At 43.1% G+C, this 19,102-nt stretch overlaps 4 non-coding genes across 4 annotated transcripts; all 4 read left to right on the top strand.

Annotated features, from left to right (window-relative positions):
• Window positions 1–3,080: 3,080 nt before the first annotated feature.
• Window positions 3,081–3,196, top strand: LOC140282415 (U5 spliceosomal RNA). The gene has a single exon (XR_011909852.1). It is a non-coding gene; the product is annotated as a U5 spliceosomal RNA (small nuclear RNA).
• A 2,412-nt stretch (window positions 3,197–5,608) lies between these two features.
• Window positions 5,609–5,799, top strand: LOC140282418 (U2 spliceosomal RNA). The gene has a single exon (XR_011909855.1). It is a non-coding gene; the product is annotated as a U2 spliceosomal RNA (small nuclear RNA).
• A 302-nt stretch (window positions 5,800–6,101) lies between these two features.
• On the top strand, window positions 6,102–6,211 carry LOC140282478 (U5 spliceosomal RNA). The gene has a single exon (XR_011909908.1). It is a non-coding gene; the product is annotated as a U5 spliceosomal RNA (small nuclear RNA).
• A 308-nt stretch (window positions 6,212–6,519) lies between these two features.
• LOC140282464 (U2 spliceosomal RNA) lies at window positions 6,520–6,710 on the top strand. The gene has a single exon (XR_011909895.1). It is a non-coding gene; the product is annotated as a U2 spliceosomal RNA (small nuclear RNA).
• The last annotated feature ends 12,392 nt before the right edge of the window (window positions 6,711–19,102 follow it).

Genomic DNA, 19,102 nt, shown 5'->3' with positions numbered 1-19,102 from the left:
ATTTATTGTATCCGTGCTTTTACTACTGAGAGTGCATCTGCTTGTGCACATGGAAATATTTCAGTCCATTTGGTAAAAACCTCTGTTGTCACTGAGCAGAATCGTTTCCCTTAACATTAATTTAGTTCAATGAAATCTACACAATAATGAAATAATGAAATCCAAACAAATATGTTGAAAAAGATACACTGGCTTAGGGAATTATCTTTGTTTTGGTCTTAGATTGCCCTGTGGATTGTATTTTGCACATATTTGACCTGCTAGACAAAACTTTATTCATTTATTTATTCTAAAAAAAAAATTTCAATAATTAGTAAAACCATATGCTGTAAAAACCTTGTTCATTATTGCTTCCATCCCTCCTGTTGAGACATGACATGGTCCATGGCTCAATACTGCAGCATATTTAAACAAATTCTTGGGCAATATGGTTTTCCTTCCGGTCATTCATACGAGTCTATTGTAGATGACAATTGAATAACATCTAATAATGCTAAAATATTTGCAGTTTAAACATTTAGCTGTGGATGTCAACATACCTGTTTTTCCAATGCTGTGTTAGCACATGTACAGTTGAGAAGGCATACTGACTGTCAGTGTAAACGTTAACAACCTTTTTGTTATTTAATTTACAAGCTTCAATTAAAGCTACCAATTCGACTGCTTGAACAGAGTAATTTTTTGGTAGTGGTTGTTTTAAGAAAACTTCAGTTTCTGTTACTACTGCAAATCCTGTAGCATTTGTGCCATCAGGGTTTTTTGCTTGACCTGTCGAATATATATAGTTATTTCTACATTTTCATAACGTATATCAGTTAAGTCTGGCCTGGGTAAAACACTGATGGTTATTTCTGACATGCAATCATGAGGCTTTCCATCTGTGGGGTAGGTAGCAGTGTGGATGGATTAAGTGTAGCATATCTCTCGACAACAAGGTGTGGCTGTGAAAGAAGAACAGTTATGTAGGAGAGATGTCTGGTAAAGATATTTTGTTAAGTAACCATATCACAGCCACTGCATGAGGTACCTTAAGTGTTAATGGGTGAAATAACACCATAATTGTTGATGCCTGCACTTCCAATGGCTTCTGGCCATTGATTCAAAAGTACGATCTCGTCACTTTTTCCCCCTTTCAGTGGACACTGGCCCCTAATTACCGCAATTCAGCAGGGGGTCTTTCATTAGGAGTACTGGACTCCCCCGTGCACGGTTTCAGCTCCGACCCTGGACGGCGGAAAAAACGTCGAGATCTGGTTTGAGGACCCAATTGTTGAGAAAATTCTCTCAATGAGACTCAGAGTTGCTGGAGTCAGTTAATGCAAAGGTTTAATCTTGCAGCAAGCTCAAGAATGTGTGTGTGTATGGGTGTATGTGTGCGAACGTGTGTGTGAGTTTGTGTGTGTGAGAGTTTAAAGAACCTGTTATCCACAGGCAGGTCTTAACTAGTATGGCACGGGTCCAGCCTGTCTCATCTTTTTTGGAAGGTCCAGCGCTCAGCCGTAACCCTTCTGTCTGTTTGGACTCTCACATACACATGCATCCTCTAAAATAATTTCTTTTCTCAATTCAGAAATGTGTGTGTGTAAGTCACAACACCCGTGACACCAAAATGGCTTTCTTTTCTCTCTTTTCTCTACAGTCTGCACTGTGAGCACACACACCAATTCAGAAAGGCTTTTTTCTCTCTTTTCTACATTATGGACTGTGGGGACACAAAACCGCTCTCTTTTTATTTTTTGATTGTGTGCCAGGGCGTTGTCTCACGTATTAGATTATGCTTAAGATACGAATGGGTTTATCAGTCACATCCGAATCCATACATACTGATCCTCCCGTAATAAAATGGTCGGATCTTATCAAACACACTTTGTTTCTTGTGACAATCAAGTCAGCAAAACAGCGTATACACGTCAAGACACTGAATCAAGTTTGCCACAAGAACTCATAAGTTTGGCAGTATTGCTCTGCCGTCAGCAATCATACACCCATTTTATTTTCGTGAGACATGTGCAGGCACCTGTTCATCTACTGTTCTATCACTATGAATTAGTTTATCTATAATCAATAAGGATACTTCTACAACTACTATCAAAGTATGTCCGGACTTCTTATGTTGTCAGTTGCTATATATGAATAAGTGGGTAGCTACTGACAAGCATTAAGCATGTCACACAGCCCAAACATATAACATTTCAGGACACACCACACAGTTAACAACCAGAGTGAAGCTTGTCAAAGCCCAAACATGTAACATTCAACAGGACACTTACACAACACATTCAAATCAAACAGTCAGACAACATACAAGAACATATACCCCTGCCGGCATTGCTCTCTGCCTATTTTCCTACAGATCACTATGTGTGCGCACACCTTTATTCACAAACTCTTCAACTTATACTCTTTTACCAAAGCTGCTACAGCTCGATTGGCCGAATACCCTTAGATCCTATTTCGGTGAATTTGACATCTGCCTTACATGTAACAGATTAGCGGTTTAGCAGTTTTAATTTAGTTTGAGTGAAGGAATTCATTTTATAGCAAAATCCGAAATCGTGAAGAACTCATGAAAGTAAGCTTATTCTCGGATTACTGAAACTTTAGATTTGCTCTTTCTTTTATTGCAAAGTACAACGTTGTTTTTTTGTTTAAATCTTTCTAGACATGGAAAATATGAAGGACAAAGCAGTTTTAACATAGTTTGAGTGAAGGAATTCATTTTATAGATAAAATCCCAAGAGTCTGCTGAGAAAAGAGAGTGAATGCGAAGTAGACTTTAACACGGCTCTGGGAGCGAGCCGAGTGCGGGCTAACCGGGAGAATTGCTCTAAAGAAACGCGACACCGAATGAGCGGTCAGAACAAAGCCTCAATACGGTGTTCCCGTGGTGTTTTTGTTGCTGCCTTGTCTTTTGCACAGAGTAAAAGACAAGGCAACCATCGAATAGGGCCCGATTGTTCCTACTTGGTCAGCCGAGGAGCAAGGGGGGGGAGCAAGCGTCTCAACCAAGCAAAGCTCACCATGGGGAAGGTGGCCATGCCAACTAGCCTGATGCCCTGCTTCCGCAGTGACGGATAATCGTACTCTGGTTTCTCTTCATAACGTACAAGTCTTTCACCTTTTACTAAAGACTGCCGTGGAGAGCAGCACTAATGAGTTGTTTCTATTTTTGGCAGGGTTTACCTTTGCGGGTGAAGCCCTTTCTGTCTGTGCAAAAGAAATCTTGTTACTGTGCAGAATGACTTCTCTGAGTAGAGTCGCCTTACTTGTTGCGACTGTGCCGATGTTCGAAGCTGGAGTGCAAAGTTGTTGCTTGAATGGTGCTCGCTGGAGCGTGCGGGCGTGCAAAGTTATACCATTTAAAAGGGCTGAAGAGTGCTCAGTGCAGCGGGTGGGCGGAGGTGCAAAGTGACACTCTGGCCACCTATGGCCATAAAAAGAACACCGCTACCAGTGCGCATTGTGCCAGGAAGGGCTGCCGAAAGGAAATGGCAAAAGTCAAAAGATCCGGCAGATCTAGCTAAATTCCAGGTGCTACTGTCATCATTCGCATCCAGTGTCACTGATGCAAAAAAGTCTTTCTACATCAACAAGATGCATAGTACTACTGACACCCGGAAACTTTTTTCCACCTTCAAAACTCTACTTAATCCTCCGCCTCCGCCACCTGCTACCAATCTAACAGCAGACAGCTTCGCCTCATTTTTTACTGACAAAGTGGCAGCTATAAGCAAACAGTTTACCAAACCTGTTACCACAAAATCTGCATGCAGAAGTCCTACTGCATCATTTTCCTCATTTACCCCTCTGACTCAGAGCAGTGTGTCTAAACTTCTCACATGTAGCCGTCCTACTACGTGCCCGGTGGACCCTGTTCCTACTAATCTTCTCCAATCCATTGCTCCTACTGTAACTGCAGCAGTCACGCATGTGATTAATGCTTCACTGACATCGGGCACTTTTCCTACCACCTTCAAACAAGCTCAGGTTACACCGCTGCTCAAGAAACCTTCCCTCCCTCCAACTCATGTGGAGAATTATCGGCCGGTCTCTCTCCTCCCGTTTCTGTCTAAAATCATTGAAAGGGGGGTCTTTAAGCAGGTCAACGATTACCTCTCTCATAACAACCTCCTTGACCCAAACCAATCTGGGTTTAAAAGTGGACACTCCACCGAGACGGCTCTGTTAGCTGTGACAGAAGCCTTAAAAGAAGCCAGAGCGACAGCTAAGTCCTCTGTACTTATCCTGCTCGACTTATCGGCTGCATTTGACACTGTCAACCACAGTATTCTTTTGTCCATGCTCTCAAGCATGGGCATCACAGGGAGAGCACACTCCTGGTTTGAATCATACCTCACTGGTCGGTCCTTCAAAGTATCCTGGCTTGGTCACACTTCTGCAGCGCACCACCTTGCCACAGGGGTCCCCCAAAGCTCAGTACTGGGACCTCTTCTCTTTGCCATATACACCAACTCACTGGGACAGATCATCCGATCACATGGCTTCTCATACCAATGTTATGCTGATGATACCCAGCTCTATCTGTCATTCCCACCTGATGACCACACGGTCTCAGCACGAATCTCAGACTGTCTCTCTTACATATCAGCATGGATGAAAGCCCATCATCTCCAACTTAACCTCCCAAAAACTGAACTGCTTGTCTTTCCAGCCAAACCAACCATACAACACAGCATCTGCATCCAAACCGAATCCCTATCTCTTGCTCCATCAAAGGTTGCTAGAAACTTGGGTGTCATGATTGATGACCAACTAACCTTCAAAGATCACGTTACCTCGGTTGCTCGTTCATGCCGCTTTGCATTACTAAACATAAGAAAGATCAGACCATACCTGACCCAACATGCCACCCAGCTCCTGGTGCAGGCCATGGTCATCTCCCGCCTTGACCACTGCAACGCTCTCCTAACTAGTCTCCCAGCCTTTGCTGTGAAACCTCTGCAGATGATCCAGAACGCGGCGGCGTGTCTGGTCTTCAATCAGCCTAAATGAGCACACGTCACCACTCTGTTCATTGAACTCCACTGGCTACCTTTAGCCGCCCGCATCAAATTCAAGTCACTGATGTTAGCCTACAAAGTGCTTAATGGAACGGCTCCCATCTACTTGAATGCTCTTGCAAAGGCTTATGTCACAACTCGGTCCCTCCGTTCGTCCCAGGATTGTTGTCTAGCAGTGCCTACACCACGCCTAAGACAATCCAAACTCTTTTCACGTGTCGTCCCACGATGGTGGAATGACCTACCTAGTTCTACCAGAACAGGGGCGTCCCTGTCTATCTTCAAGAAGCTCTTGAAAACCCAGCTCTTCAGAGAGCATCTCCTATCCTAGCACTTACCTTGTACTTCCCTACCCCCTCTATCTCTGCACTTTATCTTTCTGCACTTCTTTCTATGCCTACACCCTATCTCTACTCTGTCACCTCTGACATAGTCAGACTAGTGGGTTCCTTCTATGTAGTTTATTGTTAGCTTTAAATAGCTTGTTAAATCTTCATTTGTAAGTCGCTTTAGATAAAAGCGTCTGCTAAATACACAAACATAAACATAAACAGGAAGGGCCCTCGGACGTGAACCAGTGGACAGTTATCGCTTCTCGGCCTTTTGGCTAAGATCAAGTGTAGTATCTGTTCTTATCAGTTTAATATCTGATATGTCCTCTGTACGAGGACTACATATTAAATGGATTTTTAGCAATTGGAGTTGAAAAAGGAGCTTGCTCCGTTCACTCGAAGCATTGACCCGGTACTGCAGTGCCGCTGGGAACGGTGCGCTCTTGTGAAAAAGCAAACAGCGGTGCAGGATGGAAGTTTCAGGGAGCCCAAGATGAAACTTTCTTTTAGTCTGCTGAGAAAAGAGAGTGAATGTGAAGTAAACTTTAACACGGCTCTGGGAGCGAGCCGAGTGGCTGCCTTGTCTTTTGCACAGAGTAAAAGCCATCGAATAGGGCCCAATTGTTCCTACTTGGTCAGCAGAGGAGCAACGGGGGGGGAGCAAGCGTCTCAACCAAGCAAAGCTCATTATGGGGAAGGTGGCTATGCCAACTAGCCTGATGCCCTGCTCCCGCAGTGACGGATAATCGTACTCTGGTTTCTCTTCATAACAAGTCTTTCGCCTTTTACTAAAGACTTCCGTGGAGAGCAGCACTAATGAGTTTTTTCTATTTTTGGCAGGCTTTACTTTTGCGGGTGAAGCCCTTTCTGTCTGTGCAAAAGAAATCTTGTCACTGTGCAGAGTGACTTCTCTGAGTAGAGTCGCCTTACTTGTTGCGAATGTGCCGATGCTCGAAGCTGGAGTGCAAAGTTGTTGCTTGAATGGTGCTTGCTGGAGCGTGCAGGAGTGCAAAGTTATACCATTTAAAAGGGCTGAAGAGTGCTCATTGCAGCGGGTGGGCGGAGGTGCAAAGTGACACTCTGGCCACCTATGGCCATAAAAAGAACACCGCTACAAGTGCGCATTATGCCAGGAAGGGCCCTCGGACGTGAACCAGTGGACAGTTATCGCTTCTCGGCCTTTTGGCTAAGATCAAGTGTAGTATCTGTTCTTATCAGTTTAATATCTGATATGTCCTCTATACGAGGACTACATATTAAATGGATTTTTAGCAATAGGAGTTGAAAAAGGAGCTTGCTCCGTTCACTCCAAGCATCGACCCGGTACTGCAGTGCCGCTGGGGACGGTGCGCTCTTCTCTGCTCTTGTGAAAAAGCAAACAGCGGTGCAGGAAGGAAGTTTCTTTTAGTCTGCTGAGAAAAGAGAGTGAATGCGAAGTAGACTTTAACACGGCTCTGGGAGCGAGCCGAGTGCGGGCTAACCGGGAGAATTGCTTGAAAGATACGCAACACCGAATGAGCGGTCAGAACAAAGCCTCAATACGGTGTTCCCGTGGTGTTTGTGGCTGCCTTGTCTTTTGCACAGAGTAAAAGACAAGGCAGCCATCGAATAGGGCCCGATTGTTCCTACTTGGTCAGCCGAGGAGCAAGGGGGGGGAGAAAGCGTCTCAATCAAGCAAAGCTCACCATGGGGAAGGTGGCTTGTCACTGTGCAGAGTGACTTCTCTGAGTAGAGTCGCCTTACTTGTTGCGACTGTGCCGATGTTCGAAGCTGGAGTTCAAAGGTGTTGCTTGAATGGTGCTTGCTGGAGCATGCGGGAGTGCAAAGTTATACCATTTAAAAGGGCTGAAGAGTGCTCATTGCAGCGGGTGGGCCATAGTAAAAAGCGGGTGAGAAAAGGTGCGAAGGTCAAACCATACATGATCAAAACAGGGAGCGGAGGTGTTTGGCCGCGACAAGGTTAAAATACCCGACTGTACACAATCAATAGCAGGATTGGAGTTGTTCGGCTACAAGGTGTGAAAGTCCGACCATGGTTTGTAAAAAGAGGGTAAGAAAAGGTTCGAATGCCCAAGTATATACCATCAAAAGCGGAAACGGAGGTGTTCGGCTGCAAGAAGGTGTGAACGTCCGACGAAAGTTTGTAAAAAGAAGTTAAGAAAAGGTTCGAATATCCAACCAAACATAATCAAAAGCGGAAGCAGAGCTGTTCGACTGCAAGTAGGTGTGAATATCAGATCATAATTTGCAAAAAGCTGATGAGAAAGGGTGAGAATGCCTGACTATACACCATCAAATGCGGGAGCGGAAGTGTTCGGCTGTGATTGGGTGTGAATGTCACACCATAATTGCTGAAAAATGTGTTAGAAAAGACTAGAATGCCGGATAATACATCATCAAAAGCGGTAGAAGTGGTGTTCGGCTGAAAGTAGGTGTGAATGTCAAGCCATAATTACTCACAAACGGGTAAGAAAAGGTAGTATTGCCAGACCATACATGATCAAAACAGGGAGTGGAGGTTTTCGGCTGCAAGAAGGTCTGAAAGTGCAACCATAATTTGTAAAAACCGGGGAAGAAAAGGCTCGGAAGCTAGACTATACACCATCAAAAGCAGCAGCGGAGGTGTTCGGCTGTAAGAAGGTCTGAATATCCACCCATAATTACTGAAAAATGGGTTTGAATATCCGAGCATATTTTGCAAAAAGCGGGTAAGAAAAGGTTCGAATGCCCGAACATACACCATCAAAAGAGGGAGCAGAGGTGTTCCGCTGTACGGAGGTGTGAATGTCCGACCATAGTTTGTAAAAAGCTGGTAAGAAACAAAAAAAACAACGTTGTACTTTGCAGTAAAAGAAAGAGCAAATCTAAAGTTTCAGGAATCCGAGTATAAGCTTGCTTTCATGAGTTCTGCACGATTTCGGATTTTATGTATAAAATGAATTTCTTCACTCAAACCAAGCTAAACCTGCTTTGTCCTTCATATTTATCAATGTCTACATTGACTTCAACAAAGAACAACATTGTTGTTCGGCTGTGAGTAGGTGTGAATCTCCAACCATAATTGCTGAAAAATGTGTTAGAAAAGGTAAGAATGCCAGTCCATACATCATCAAAAGCGAGAGAGGTGGTGTTCGGCTGCAAATAGGTGTGAGTGTCCAGCCATAATTACTCACAAACGGGTAAGAAAAGGTAGTATTGCCAGACCATACATGATAAAAACAGGGAGCGGAGTTGGTTCAGCTGCAAGAAAGAGTAAATGTCCACCTAAACAACATTGTACTTTGCAGTAAAATAGCAATACGTTCCTTTTGAGGAGTTTTGCATAATTTCGGATTTTGCTATAAAATTCATTCCTTCACTCAAACCAAGTGGAAACTGTGGAAAGAAAAATGTTGTTCTTTGTTGAAGTCGATCTAGACATTGATAAATATGAAGGTAAAAGCAGTTTTCACTCGGTTTGAGTGAAGGAATTTATTTAATAGCAAAATCCCCAATCATGCAGAACTCCTCTAAAGGAGACTTAATCACAAGTGTGGTTCTTTCTCATTCAGGGTAATATGAGGAGGTTTATGCTTCAAACATTTTTAAACATGGATAACTATGAAGGACAAAGCAGTTTTAACATAGTTTGAGTGAAGGAATTTCAAAACAAAATCCCAAAACATGCAGAACACATGAAAAGCCTATTCTCGGATTCCTGATCCTTCAGTGTTGCTCTTTCTTATATTGCAAAGTACAATGTGGTTTTATGTTTTGTTTAAATCTATCTCGACATTGATAAATATGGAAGGACAAAGCAGTTTTAACTTGGTTTGAGCAAAGCAATTAATTTTATAGCAAAATCCGTAATGGTGCAGAACTCATGAAAGCAAGCTTATACTCGGATTCCTGAAACTTTAGATTTGGTCTTTCTTTTACTGCAAAGTTGTTTTTTTTTGTTTAAATCTTTCTAAACGTGGTAAATATGAAGGACAAATAAGTTTTAACATAGTTTGAGTGAAGGAATGCATTTTATAAAGAAAATCCCAAAGCATGCAGAACTTACGAAAAGCTTTTTCTCGCTTTTCACTGCTTTTTACAAACTTTTGTCGGCCGTTCACACCTTCTTGCAGCCGAACACCTCCGCTTCCACTTTTGATGGTGTACATTCAGGCATTCGAACCTTTTCTTACCCGCTTTTTCCAAACCATGGTCGGACTTTCACACCTTCTTGCAGCCGAACACCACCAAAGGCGGGAGGCCTTTGATGATGTATGGTCCAGCATTCTTATGTTTTCTAACACATTTTTCAGCAATTATGGTTGGAAATTCACACCTACTCACAGCCGAACACTTCCGCTCCCGCATTTGATGGTGTATAGTCAAGCATTCTAACCCTTTCTCATCAGCTTTTTGCAAATTATGATCTGACATTCACACCTACTTGCAGTCGAAAAGCTCTGCTCCCGCTTTTGATTATGTTTGGTTGGATATTCGAACCTTTTCTTAACTGCTTTTTCAAAACTTTGGTCGGACATTCACACATTCTTACAGCCGAACACCTCCGCTCCCTCTGTTGATCATACATTGTTGGGCATTCGCACCTTTTCTTACCCGCTTTTTACAAACCATGGTTGGACTTTGACATCTTCTTGTAGCCGAACACATCCGCTTCCGCTTTTGATGGTGTATGTTCGGGCATTCGAACCTTTTCTTACACGCTTTTTACAAACTATGCTCGGACATTCAAACCTTCTTGTAGCCGAACACATCCACTCCTGCTTTTGATGATGTATGGTTGGGCATTCGAACCTACTTGTTGCCCGCTTTTCATTAATTATGGGTGGACATTCACACCTTGTCCTAGCTGAAATCCTCCGCTCCCTGTTTTGATCATGTATGGTTGGACACTCTCACCCTTTCTCACCAGCTTTTTGCTATTTATGATCTGACATTCACACCTACTTGCAGTCGAACAGCTCTGCTCCCGCTTTTGATTATGTTTGGTTGGATATTCAAACCTTTTCTTAACTGCTTTTTAAAATCTTTTGTGGGACGTTCACCCCTTCTTGTAGCCGCACACATCCAATCCTGCTTTTGATGATGTATGGTTGGGCATTCGCACCTTGTTTTTACCCATTTATCAGTAATTATTGGTGGACATTCACACCTTCTTGCAGCTGAACACATCCTCTCCCACTTATGATCATGTGCGGTTTGATTTTTGAAAATTTTCTTTCATGTTTTCTAAAAATTATTGATGGACATTCAGAACTTCTTGCAGCTGAAAGCCTCCACTCCCGCTTTTGATCATACATTGTCGGGCATTCGCACCTTGTCTTACCAGCTTTTTACAAACTTTAGTCAAACATTCACACCTTCTTGCATCTGAACACCTCCGCTCCCGCTTTTGATGGTGTATAGTCGGGCTTTCGAGCCTTTTCTTATCCGATTTTTACAAATTATGGTTGGACAATCAGACCTTGCAGCCGAAAACCTCCGCTCCCTCTTTTGATCATACATTTTGGGGCATTCGTACCTTGTCTTACCCGCCTTTTACAAACTATAGTCAGACATTCACACCTTGCAGCTGAACCACCACCGCTCCCTGTTTTGATCATGTATGGTCTGGCAATACTACCTTTTCTTACCATTTTGTGAGTAATTATGGCTGGACATTCACACCAACTTGCAGTCGAACAGCTCTGCTCCGGCTTTTGATTATGTTTGGTTGGATATTCGAACCTTTTCTTACCCGTTTTTTACAAACTATGGTCGGACATTCAAAACTTCTTTTAGCCGAAAACCTCCGCTCCCTCTGTTGATCATACATTGTTGGGCATTCACACCTTTTCTTACCCGCTTTTTACAAACCATGGTCGGACTTTCACACCTTCTTGGAGCCGAACAACTCCGCTCCCGCTATTGATTGTGTACAGTCGGGTATTTTAACCTTTTCTTACCCGCTTTTTACCAACTATGGTCGGACATTCACACAGTCTTACAGCGGAACACCTCCGCTCACGCTTTTGATGGTGTACAGTCAGGCATTCGAACCTTTTCTTACCCGCTTTTTACAAACTACGGTCGGACATTCAAACCTTCTTGTAGCCGAAAACCTCCGCTTCTTCTTTTGATCATACATTGTCGGGCATTCGCACCTTGTCTTACCCGCTTTTTATAAACTTTAGTCGGACATACATACCTTCTTGCAGCTGAACCAACTCCGCTCCCTGTTTTGATCATGTATGGTCTGGCAATACTACTTTTTCTTACCCGTTTGTGAGTAATTATGGCTGGACATTCACACCTACTTGCAGCCGAACACCACCTCTCTCGCTTTTGATGATGTATGGACCGGCATTTTTACCTTTTCTAACACATTTTTCAGCAATTATGGTCGGAGATTCACACCTACTCACAGCCGAAAAACTCCGCTAACGCATTTGATGGTGTATAGTCGGGGATTTTCACCCTTTCTCATCAGCTTTTTGCATATTATGATCTGACATTCACACCTACTTGCAGTCGAACAGCTCTGCTCCCGCTTTTGATTATGTTTGGTTGGATATTCGAACCTTTTCTTAACTGCTTTTTAAAAACTTTGGTTGGCTGTTCACCCCTTCTTGTAGCCGAACACATCCAATCCTGCTTATGATGATGTATGGTTGGGCTTTCGCACCTTTTTTTTACCCATTTTTACGGAATTACGGGTGGATATTCACACCTTCTTGCAGCTGAACACATCCTCTCCCACTTATGATCATGTTCGGTTTTATTTTTGAAAATTTTCTTTCATGTTTTCTAGCAATTATTGATGGACATTCAGACCTTCTTGCAGCTGAAAACCTCCGCTCCCGCTTTTGATCATACATTGTCGGGCATTCGCAGCTTGTCTTACCAGCTTTTTACAAACTTTAGTCGAACATTCACACCTTCTTGCAGCTGAACACCTCCGCTCCCGCTTTGATGGTGTATAGTCGGGCTTTCGAGCCTTTTCTTAGCCGGTTTTTACAAATTATGGTTGGACATTCAGACCTTGCAACCGAACAGCTCCGCTCCCTCTTTTGATCATACATTGTTAGGCATTCACACCTTGTCTTACCCGCTTTTTACAAACCATGGTCGGACTTTCACACCTTCTTGGAGCCGAACAACTCCGCTCCCGCTATTGATTTTGTACAGTCGGGTATTTTAACCTTTTCTTACCCGCTTTTTACCAACTATGGTCGGACATTCACACAGTCTTACAGCGGAACACCTCCGCTCCCGCTTTTGATGGTGTATAGTCAGGCATTCGAACCTTTTCTTACCCGCTTTTTACAAACTATGGTCGGACATTCAAACCTTCTTGTAGCCGAAAACCTCCGCTTCTTCTTTTGATCATACATTGTCGGGCATTCGCACCTTGTCTTACCCGCTTTTTATAAACTTTAGTCGGACATACATACCTTCTTGCAGCTGAACCAACTCCGCTCCCTGTTTTGATCATGTATGGTCTGGCAATACTACTTTTTCTTACCCGTTTGTGAGTAATTATGGCTGGACATTCACAGGTTCTTGCAGCCAAACACCTCTCCTGCTTTTGATGATGTATAGCCGGGCATTCTCACCCTTTCTCATCAGCTTTTTGCAAATTATGATCTGACATTCACACCTACTTGCAGTCGAACAGCTCTGCTCCCGCTTTTGATTATGGTTGGTTGGATATTCGAACCTTTCCTGAACTGCTTTTTACAAACTTTGGTTGGACGTTCACACCTTCTTGCAGCCGAAAACCTCTGCTTCCGCTTTTGATGGTATATATTCGGAAATTCGAACCTTTTCTTACCCGCTTTTTACAAACCATGGTCGGACTTTCACACCTTCTTGTAGCCGAACAACTCCACTCCCGCTATTGATTGTGTACAGTAGGGTATTTTAACCTTTTCTTACCCGCTTTTTACCAACTATGGTCGGAAATTCACACAGTCTTACAGCGGAACACCTCCGCTCCCGCTTTTGATGGTGTATAGTCAGGCATTCGAACCTTTTCTTACCCGCTTTTTACAAACTATGGTCGGACATTCAAACCTTCTTGTAGCCGAAAACCTCTGCTTCCTCTTTTGATGATATATGGTCCGGCATTCTTACCTTTTCTAACACATTTTTCAGCAATTATGGTTGGATATTCACACCTACTCACAGCCTAACACTTCCGCTCCCGCATTTGATGGTGTATAGTCGGGCATTCTCACCCTTTCTCATCAGCTTTTTGAGAATTATGATCTGATATTCACACCTACTTGAAGTCGAACAGCTCTGCTCCCGCTTTTGATTATGTTTGGTTGGATATTCGAACCTTTGCTTAACTGCTTTTTACAAACTTTGGTCGGACGTTCACACCTTCTTGTAGCCGAACACCTCCACTCCCGCTTTTCATGATATATGGACCGGCATTCTTACCTTTTCTAACACATTTTTCAGCAATTATGGTCGGATATTCACACCTACTCACAGCCGAACACTTCCGCTCCCGCATTTGATGGTGTATAGTCGGACATTCGAACCTTTTCTTACCCGCTTTTTACAAACTATGGTCGGATATTCAAACCTTCTTGCAGCTGAACACATCCACTCCTGCTTTTGATGATGTATGGTTGGGCATTCGTACCTTTTCTCAACCATTTTTCAGTAATTATGGATGGACATTCACACCTACTTGCAGCCGAACACCACCTCTCCCGCTTTTGATGATGTATGGACCGGCATTCTTACCTTTTCTAACAAATTTTTCAGCAATCATGGTTAGAGATTCACACCTACTCACAGCCGAACAACTCCGCTCCCGCATTTGATGGTGTATAGTCGGGCATTCTCACCCTTTCTGATCAGCTTTTTGCAAATTATGATCTGACATTCACACCTACTTGCAGTCGAACAGCTCTGCTCCCGCTTTTGATTATGTTTGGTTGGATATTCGAACCTTTGCTTAACTGCTTTTTAAAAACTTTGGTCGGACGTTCACGTCTTCTTGAAGCTGAACACCTCCGCTTCTGCTTTTGATGGTGTATAATCGGGCTTTCGAGCCTTTTCTTCCCCAGTTTTTACAAATTATGGTTGGACATTCAGACTTTCTTGCAGCCGAAAACCTCCTCTCCCGCTATTGATTGTGTACAGTCGGGTATTTTAAACTTTTCTTACCCGCTTTTTACCAACTATGGTCGGACATTCACACCTTCTTACAGCGGAACACCTCCGCTCCCTCTTTTGATGGTGTATGTTCGGGCATTCAAACCTTTTCTTACCCGCTTTTTACAAACTATGGTCGGATATTCAAACCTTCTTGTAGCCGAACACATCCACTCCTGCTTTTGATGATGTATGGTTGGGCATTCGAACCTACTTGTTTCCCGCTTTTCATTAATTATGGGTGGACATTCACACCTTGTCGCAGCTTAACACCTCAGCTCCCTGTTTTGATTATGTATGGTTTGACATTCGCACCTTCTCTCACCCGCTTTTTACTATGGTCGGCCATTCACAGCTTCCTCTCCACCATACTTGTATGGTGGGATATTCACACCCACTTGCATCTGAAGACCTCCACCCCCACTTTTGTTGATATTTAGTCGGTCATTCGCACCTTACCCGCTTTTGGCAAACTATGGCCTTCTTGCAGCCAAACACCTCTGATCTCGCTTTTGATGATGTAAGGTTGGGCATTCAGACCTTGCTTCACCTGCTTTTCACCAAATATAGTCGGACATTCACACCTTCTTGCAGCTGAACACGTCCACTCCACCTTTTAGTGTTCTATGGGGCATTCACACCTTTTTTTTCACCGCATTTTATAGATTATGGTTGGAAATTCTCAACCACTCTCATCCGAAGACCTCTCCTCCCGCTTTTGTTAATATATAGTCGGGCATTCGAACCTTTTCTTACCCGTTTTTTACAAACTATGGTCGGACATTCACACCTACTTGCAGCCGAATACTTCCGCTCCACCTTTTAGTGATGTATGGTTGGCATATGCACCTTTTCTTACCCTCTTTTTATACTGATTGCTGAAGATTAAGTTGTTCTTTCTCAAACTACAAAATTTTTTTAATTGTTGAAACTTGATTTGAAGTGGATAAATAAGGAGGACAAACAGTTTTAAGTCAGGGAATTAAGTCAGGAATTAATTTTATAGCAAAATCTGTACTTCGTCATATATCGAGAGATGCTTATTGCTGAAGTAGTTCTTTCTCATTCTACAAAGTACAACGTTGTTTATCGTTGAAACTTGATTAGACATGAAAAAATATGAAGGACAAACCAGTCTTAACTCGGTTTGAGTTAAGGAATTCGTTTTATAGGAGTATCCGAATTCGTGCATAACTCGTAAAATAGAGCTTATTTTCGGATTCCTGAAGAATGAGTCTGGTTCTTTCTCATAATACAAAGTTTGTTGTTTATTGTTGAAACTTCATCAGAAGTGAAGAAATAAGGACAAACCGTTTTAAGTCAGTTTGATAGAAGGATTTCATTTTATAGCAAAATCTGTATTCCTTCATATCTCCTCGAGAGAAGCTTATTGCTGAAAATTAGGTCCGGCAGTAGCTGGATGGAAGTATGGGGTCTTTTCCTTTTTTCTGTAGCAAGATAATGTTAGCAGAGTTCATGTGTGGGGATAATCTTCCATTCTGCTTAACTTGTAATACCATTTTGTGAAATGCAGGTGTCAAAACAGTCCAAAATTCTTTGTAGAACTCTGCTGGAAAACCATCTAGTCCCGGGGCTTTGTTACTAGGCATATATTGAAGGGCTTCATGGAGTTCTGCTATTGAAAGAGGTGAATCCAGAGCCATTGCCTGTTCGATTTGTAATTTTGGAAAGTTGATATTACTAAGAAACTGATCTATGTTACTGTCTGATGGATCATTTTGTGATGAATATAAGGTTTTATAGAAGTCCCTAAAAGCATTATTGATTACATCGGGGTCATGGGTGACATTTCCTTTTGAGTCTTTAACAGAAGTGATTGTTGTTTTCTCTTTGTTTCTCTTTAGTTGGTTAGCTAGGAACCCTCCAGATTTATTGCCGTGCTCAAAGTTCTCCAAGCGAAGTCTTTGTATCAGAAACTGTGTTTGTTTATCAATAATTTTGTTTAATTCAAGTTTAGCTTTTCTTAGTTCATTCATTATGTGTTCCTCTTTGGAGGTACTGTAGACAATTTCTAATGATTTAATCCTGAGTTCTAAATCTGATATCCTTGAACTTTCCCTCTTTTTCTTATTTGATGAAAAAGAGATTATTTTGCCTCTCATAACTGCTTTTCCGGGTTCCCAGAGAGTACAAGCTGACATTCCCGGCAGGTCATTGTTTTCTAAATATACAGACCATTCCCTTTTGAAATAATTAATAAAATCAGGGTCTTTTAGTAATGATGTATTAAATCTCCAATTCCTAGCTGGTGGTGTAACTGTTATTCTTCAGAGTGATAGAAACTGGAGCGTGATCACTGATAGTGATGGGGTGGATTTTGGTGTCTGAAATATCCCTCATCAAGGAACTGCTAACTAAGAAATAATCTATTCTTGAATATGAGTGGTGTACCGGTGAGAAGAAGGTGTATTCTCTAAGAGTGGGGTGGTGGGAGCGCCAAGCATCACAAAGACCAAAATCTTTCATATACTGTTTAACAATATTCGTGGATTGCCAGTTCCGCTGACTTCCTGAAGTACTGAGTCTGTCTACTCCTGAGTCTAATACCATGTTAAAGTCCCCTCCTATGATGAGTGTGTTATCTGAGTGATCAGAGAGTGAAGTGAAAAAGGAGTGAAAAAATGAGGAGTCATCCACATTTGGACCATATATATTTGCAATGCATAAATTCATATTTTGAATAGATAAATTAACTATTAGAAATCTACCTTCTGGATCTATAACTGTGTTGTTTATGGTTAAATTTACTCTTCTATTTATCAGAATGGCTACACCTCTTTGTCTGGAGCTGTAACAGGCTGAGCAAATAGATACAAATAGATAGTGATAGTTAACAGACTAAACAGAAGAGATCTCTCTACTTGTTAATATTTGTATTCTGCTAAGGTTTCTTCTCTTTTTCTTTTTTTTCTTCATCATGTCAGTTGATGACTGTGTTTTGACTGTGGGAGTACAAATGATCTTCCATACCTTTTCTCAAATGGAGTTCATCTTGTGCTAGTTGGAGGATGCATTTTTAGGATGGTAAACAGTAAACCCAATATTTCCCATTTCTTCCATGATTTTTTTCAGTCTTGACTTAATTATTCCATTGTGTCTCTCCACGAAACCTGCTGATTGTGGATGATATGCACAGTGGTTTCTAAGGTCTATTTTAAGTTCTTTGCCATCAGTGAGAAGACATTGTTTACAAAGTGTGTCAAATTATCACTGAAGATCTTTTCAGGAATTTCAAATCTAGAAATGATTTATTTTACCCGTGCTTTTGCTACTGAGAGTGCATCTGCTTGTGCACATGGAAATATTTCAGTCCATTTGGTAAAAACCTCTGTTGTCACTGAGCAGAATCGTTTCCCTTAACATTAATTTAGTTCAATGAAATCTACACAATAATGAAATAATGAAATCCAAACATCCATCCATCCATCCATCCATCCATCATCTGCCGCTTATCCGGGGGTCGGGTCGCAGGGGCAGCAGCTTGAGCAGAGAAACCCAGACGTCTCTGTCCCCGGCCACTTTCTACAGCTCTTCCGGGGGGACCGTGAGGCGTTCCCAGGCCAGCCGAGAGACATAGTCTCTCCAACGTGTCCTGGGTCTCCCCCGGGGTCTCCTCCCAGTGGGACGGGCCCGGAACACCTCCCCAGGGAGGCGTCCAGGGGGCATCCTAACCAGATGCCCGAGCCACCTCATCTGACTCCTCTCAATGCGGAGGAGCAGCGGTTCTACTCCGAGCCCCTCCCGGATGACTGAGCTTCTCACCCTATCTCTAAGGGAGAGCCCAGACACCCTGCGGAGGAAATCCATTTCGGCCGCTTGTATTGGCGATCTTGTTCTTTCGGTCACTACCCACAACTCGTGACCATAGGTGAGGATGGGAACAAAGATTGACCAGTAAGTAGAGAGCTTCGCCTTCTGGCTCAGCTCCCTCTTCACAACGACGGGTCGTGCAGAGCCCGCAACACTGCAGACGCCGCACCGATCCGCCCATCAATCTCCCGCTCCATTCGTCCCTCACTCGTGAACAAGACCCCGAGATACTTGAACTCCTCCACTTGGGGAAGGATCTCATTCCCGACCCGGAGAGAGCATTCCACCCTTTTCCGGCTGAGAACCATAGTCTCGGATTTGGAGGTGCTGATTCTCATCCCAGCCGCTTCACACTCGGCTGCGAATCGCTCCAGTGAGAGCTGAAGGTCACGGCCTGACGACGCTAACAGAACCACATCATCTGCAAAAAGCAGAGACCCGATTCTGAGGTCGCCAAATCGGACACCCTCAACGTCCTGGCTCCGCCTAGAAATTCTGTCCATAAAAGTTAGGAACAGAATCGGTGACAAAGGGCAGCCCTGACGGAGTCCAACTCTCACCGGAAACGTATCCGACTTACTGCCGGCAATGCGGACCAAACTCTGGCACCGGTCATACAGAGACCGAACGGCCCCTATCAAGGGGTCCGGAACTCCATATTCCCGGAGCACCCCCCACAGGACTCCATGAGGGACACGGTCGAACGCTTTCTCCAAGTCCACAAAACACATGTAGACTGGTTGGGCGAACTCCCATGCACCCTCCAGG

Source organism: Leuresthes tenuis, unplaced genomic scaffold, assembly GCF_036924035.1.
Source record: "Leuresthes tenuis unplaced genomic scaffold, fLeuTen1.0.hap1 SCAF_22, whole genome shotgun sequence".
Classification (NCBI taxonomy): domain Eukaryota; kingdom Metazoa; phylum Chordata; class Actinopteri; order Atheriniformes; family Atherinopsidae; genus Leuresthes; species Leuresthes tenuis.
This window is presented reverse-complemented; position numbering and strand designations above follow the sequence as displayed.